Consider the following 5,675-nt stretch of genomic DNA (forward strand, 5'->3'; position numbering starts at 1 on the left):
TGGCCATTATTTGACTTTTTTGATGGGTGCCGCATAGATTCTTCTATTGTTTTAGAGGAAGTGGCATCAAGATATTCTCAAGACGTATCTTCCAACCGAATGATCCATATTATAATACCATCAATTTCTTGGCAGGAAAAATAGCATTACCTTATAAAAATGAAGGTCTGATGAAAACAAAACAAAAAACGTTATAGAGAAATCAACAGATGGATGATTGCATGATGATCAGCGGGTATTACTGATATTCATATATGAAATTGTAGTGTCTATCAGAATGCTATGTTATAGTACAGTCATTGGAACCTCACTAAATGTACATGTGATCTGGAATGGAAGACTCAAAGGACAGACCAAGGGTTGATATGAAGGTGAATAGCTTCCCGAGAATCTATGAACAACACACAGTTAAAATCAATATTAGTGATATTAGTTAATTTAAAGGGACTAACTACTGGTGTTTTCGCACACAATCCCAATTGCAACACCTAGCTCTTTTGACTTCATGAAATAGTTGTGCCTTATTCCATTTTCTATCCCTACAAATGAATCATAAATAAATAAACATGAAATAGGACGGAGGAAGTATGGCAAGAGGGGAATGTCCAAATGACACATTGCATACCAATAATAAAGGGGAATCTTTATCTGTCACAACACCAGCTTTGAACCCACAAAAAGTAAGGCCTGAATATCATCTTACAATCTGCAGCATAACTTCAGCAATGGATACTGAGATATAACTAACATACTATTAATTTTTAAGCAGGGAGAGGATCTTCTCCTTCCCAAAGATATGGGGACATGCATACTGAGAGCAGTAAGCCAGTAAGCCAGTAAGCAATTCATCTGCTCAAGTTATATGTTCTAGGAATAAACTAATTTCCATTTGGATCTTTTTTAGGATACTATGTTTGAGACACGTATTAATGCATGAAGACCAATGCATTTTCTTCACAATTGCCAAGGAAAATCACAATGATAGGTTGTTTCTCTCCAGATCTTACCATGCACAGTAAATACAAAACATATTACTTATCTCAGGTGAAGAACCCAAAACTTAATAAGGTAGCAGAGTACTTTAGACAAATCAGGTTTTGTAACCAAAGCAAATAGCTTCATGAATTTGGTGTGCATTACTATTTGGAGTGGAAATATTATCATAAAGGTCAGAGTTGACTTATCTTATTAAAGTATGTCCTGTACTGACATATTTACAATTATTTATCTGAAAGTTTCACAGTTGATTTTCCGTACCAAACTATTTTTTAATTAATTATCAAGATCAATAATCAGGAACAACTGTTTGAAAAGATTCTAGTTTCTTGATAGTATACAAACAAGAATCTAGGAGACATCATTTAATGGAGGAATACTGAATGATCAAGAAGACTCTAAATTATATAGTGCCAATCCAGAAAATAAGAACACGCATGCAAAACAAAGGAAACCATGCCATTCAGATTTCAAAACGGATTTACATAACCATCCTTTTAGGACGATGCAGATTCAGGAAGAGGCAAGTTGCCAATATGTTCCCTCAGCTTCCCAAATTAATGGTGAACAAATACAGTACAAAAAAGAACTATGATAATCTGAAGTGAATAACCATACAGGTTCATACTATGTCGGTTAGCACAGACGACGTGCCTTGAGTTGTAGTGTGTGGGGTTGCTGGTTTTAACGGTTTCCCCTGAATTAACCGTGTGTTGTATGGTTTTCGGTCTGGTTTCCTTATAAACTGGACCATTTTCCCTCTTCTATAATGCAATGCAAAGGCAGAGCTCCTGTCGTTCACAGTCAAAAATACTATGTCGGTTAACTATATATGAATAGCAATGATAAATTAAACCTTATTAATGCTTTGTTTGAAGCACTAAAATTTTGATTTGCTCATGGTTTTGAAGATCTAATTCAAGAATTTCTCGTCTTACAGCATTGGGGTGTTAGATCAATTAAAATTAAAATGCATAGCAGAAACGTGCCAATTGAGTAACAGCTAGCCTGCAAACATCATGCTGCCAAGTGAATTTAAGTGACACGAATGCAACAGAAAGTTGTACTATAGTCTCCATCGAGCATGCCATTAATTGGATTGTGCATATACAGATAACTGGACACTGTCTGTTCTTATGCTATTGTGGTCTGCTCATTTTCCCTTGTTCTCAGATTAAAGTAAACATCAAATTTAATATGATCAACTTGTACTGAACAAAATTTCTGGAAGTGTGAGATACCGGATCAATGGATGCAGACTTACCATGAGAGTGTCGAACCATATCCACCTGGCTAGCACTTTTTTGCAGGTTCCGATATAGCAAAATGTGGAGGTTGGGGAACATCACTGACCTCATTGTGGCTTGATCATGGCTGGATCGTGAAAGGAAAAGGTTGGGCTGCAGCCTCTCAGTTGGCGAGGACTCCAGATCAAGACAGTGGATACATGATGCACATGGACCGGTAGACAGTCTTGGAGCCTTAAGGAACACCAACGGACGGCGGTCAACGGAGTTTGTACACGGCCGTATAGGTTCATTCATGGACGGCCTTAAGCTCCATGCCACGGGGCGACCGCTGCCTACTTCAGAATCCCCAGCGCGGCAGGCCAACACCTATGCGGCATGGTTGGCGTTAGAGATCAGGGATGTGGAAGATGGCGAACAGGGAAAGGGGGAGAGCAAGGGCCGCGATACCTGCTGCCGGCATGCCGGGGAGGGGAGCGCCGAAGCGAGCCGTCAGCTGCGGGAGTCCCTCCTAGGGTTAGAAACGCCGCCACACACCGTAGGCCTTGTTTGGTGCCAGTGTATTTTTGTGTTTTGAGAAGTGTTTTGTGGAGTGTTTTGGGTGAAAACACTAACCACCCAAAACACTACAAAACCCCTTTCACCTAAAACACTTGTCAAAACACTTGTTTTACAAAGTAGTGTTTTCAAGTGTATTTAACGCAAACAGATAAAAAGACAATCTTTTTGACAGTAGATGTGCATCATAAATAAAATCAAATCTTTGTAGCACACTAGAAGATCATATCTTGCAACCAGTACATAAATGCAAACAATAGCATCTTATCATCACAGCTACAAGCATGGTACAGTTAACTCCCGATCTCATAATCTACTTTTCGGAGACATGAAATAAATAGAGAAATCCAAAGTGGATAGGCATATAGTTCTGAGCAAATACTGAAACTACAAGATGCTCAATAAAGCACCAACTTGGCCCGGGACAGTCCTCTTAAAAGCATGCTTGTTCCCTTCAATATTATGAGAAGAAAATCAGTCCAAGTGACTTGTTTCCTGCCAGGAAATAAGATGTAAACCATGAAATACTAATATACAACCACATGCATTAGATAGTTGTTTCATGGCTACAGTACTTTGGCAGTAGAGTTGCATACAAATGATCAATCTAGGCAACCAAGATTGACCCATACATTAGCATTACACATGCAAGAAGATACATAACAGCTCTTGACTATCAATCTAGGGAGTAAAAGTAAAACCACTCATGATCATTCTCTGTTCTCACAGAAAATACAGTACTATCCATGATCATTCTCTGTTCTCACAGCAAAAATACAGAGAAATGTGCGCTCAATAACTATGTCCAGGGATAGACAAAAAGTCCTAAGCAAGCGCTCAAAAAAAGAAGAGAAGGTATCATGTTTAGTTGGCAGTGTAAGCATGGGTTGCATGAACTTGAGGCATGTATAAACAACCACACCAATGCTACATTCTAGCACAAAATACTGAAATCCCGAGAGACGTACAGTAATTAGAAGCTTGCATCTGGTATATACTTGATAATAGGCTATATCACTATATGGCTATATATAATGTTTACTGACAGACACTATAGGTAAATTGAGTGAAAACAAAGGGCAGTTAACATATAAGATTATACGATACACCGGATTCATCCAGACTTGGCCTACCAGCATCTCGCTCGCTACATCAGTTGCAAACAAACAATCATCTCGCTCGCTAAACATACAGAAACAAGATGTCTTTTGCACAAGGTAGCTCCAAGAAATAAAACGCTAGTAATGAACTGATGCTAGGAAGCGATAACTACTACTCAGGCCTCATGTCTCTTTCAAGTGGACTATCCACACCACAGATTTGATAACATAAGCAAACTGATTCATATTTTTTTAAAGGCCTAAGCGGCGTGAAGCCTGCCTGGCAACTAAATTGCTGAGACCATTTGCTAAATTCAGAGCAACAAACAGATTGAGCTGAACTGAAGCATACAATGCTGAAAAGTTAAGACTGGGTATGATGGAATCCAAACAAATTGGAAACTTTTTCTGCAGAGAAACCACTTGCTGAATTCAGAGATCTTGGAGCGGCGGATCCGAGAGGGGTCGGCTATGGGCGCCAGGTTGGGGGCGGTGAGGTCGAGAGGAGAGAGTAGGTACCTGAGAGGGGGAAGCGTCGGCGGCCTGGTCTTGGAGCGTCGAGGGAGCTTCAGCGGCAGCGTGGTCTTGGAGCGGCGACCGGCGTCGTCTTCCTCCCTCTCGCCCGCTTCGCCCTCTCGCCCACGTCGCCCTCTCGCCGCCACGCCGAAACGCGGGGAATTTTACTTTTTGCCCTGTTTTACTTTGCCACTCTATAATTTGCCCTTGTTTACTTTTACCTCTACTTTTTACCACTCTTTACTTTGCCTCTTTATTATTTGCCCCCTCACAGGCCAGGCCCATATGCTATGACGGAAATACCCCCTGTATATGTTTGGTTTAGATCGATTCAGAGCTCGATCCGTTCATTCACAGCCTGAGCAGATGAAAGAGAGCGGCGGCCAGCGGAAACCCTCAAGGCGGCTCCACGCGGCGGCCCGAGCAAAGGAAGGAAGGGAGGTTGGCGCCGCGATTCCCGGGAGCACGGCGACCACTCCCCTCTTATTCTTATTCGGCCGTCGGCGACGAGCTGGCTGGTTGCCGCTCCCTCTTATTCTTATTCGGTCCTCCTACCTACTCCTGCCATTTTCGATTTGGCTTTGGAGCTGCAGCCCAGCTGGAGCTTGCGAGGTGACAAAAGAGGAGTCGGGAGGTGCGGCGGTGTGGTTGTACCACGCTGGGGAAGGAGCTGGTGGCGGAGGCGCACCGGCGACCGGAGAGGTGCAGTCGTAGCGGCGGAGGTCCAGCGGCAACTGGAGGCTGCAGCGGCGTCGGCCAAGATGCAGGCGAGCGTCAATTGCCAGGCAGCAGTTCTTTTTTCTTTTGAGGAAACGTCAGGCAGCTGTTCATCCGAGAAAAAATGGATACCAATCTGATCCTATCACGCGTGCAGCGAGGGGTAGTTATGTCATGGAGTTTTGTCATGATCCTCAAACGAAACAAAAATAAATCAAAAGGGCAAATAATAAAGAGGCAAAGTAAAGAGTGGTAAAAAATAGAGGTAAAAGTAAAAAGGGGCAAATTGTAGAGTGGCAAAGTAAAGAAGGGCAAAAAGTAAAATTCCGCCCAGAAACGCGAGGGGGCGGGGGGGCTCGCGTTTTCCTTCCACCCCAGCCCGACGGGTTTCGGCCGGTTTCGTCGGGCCTAAACGGGCCGAAACCGGCCTCCCGAACAGCCCAGGCGCGTTTTGAGGTGTTTTGCGGTGTTTTTAGGAAAACTCTAGAAAAAGGTCGACCTTCGTCAAGGGAAGGAAACTCGCTCCGCGAGCGACAAGTGG

At 42.9% G+C, this 5,675-nt stretch overlaps 1 long non-coding RNA gene across 1 annotated transcript; it reads right to left on the reverse strand.

Annotated features, from left to right (window-relative positions):
• Positions 1 to 2,950: 2,950 nt before the first annotated feature.
• Positions 2,951 to 4,517, reverse strand: LOC124658910. Its single transcript, XR_006989383.1, has 2 exons — positions 4,421 to 4,517; positions 2,951 to 3,296 (listed from the first exon to the last, which is right to left on the reverse strand). It is a non-coding gene; the product is annotated as an uncharacterized LOC124658910 (long non-coding RNA).
• Positions 4,518 to 5,675: the final 1,158 nt, after the last annotated feature.

The sequence above is a fragment of the Lolium rigidum genome, chromosome 6 (genome assembly GCF_022539505.1).
Source record: "Lolium rigidum isolate FL_2022 chromosome 6, APGP_CSIRO_Lrig_0.1, whole genome shotgun sequence".
Taxonomy (NCBI): Eukaryota; Viridiplantae; Streptophyta; class Magnoliopsida; order Poales; family Poaceae; genus Lolium; species Lolium rigidum.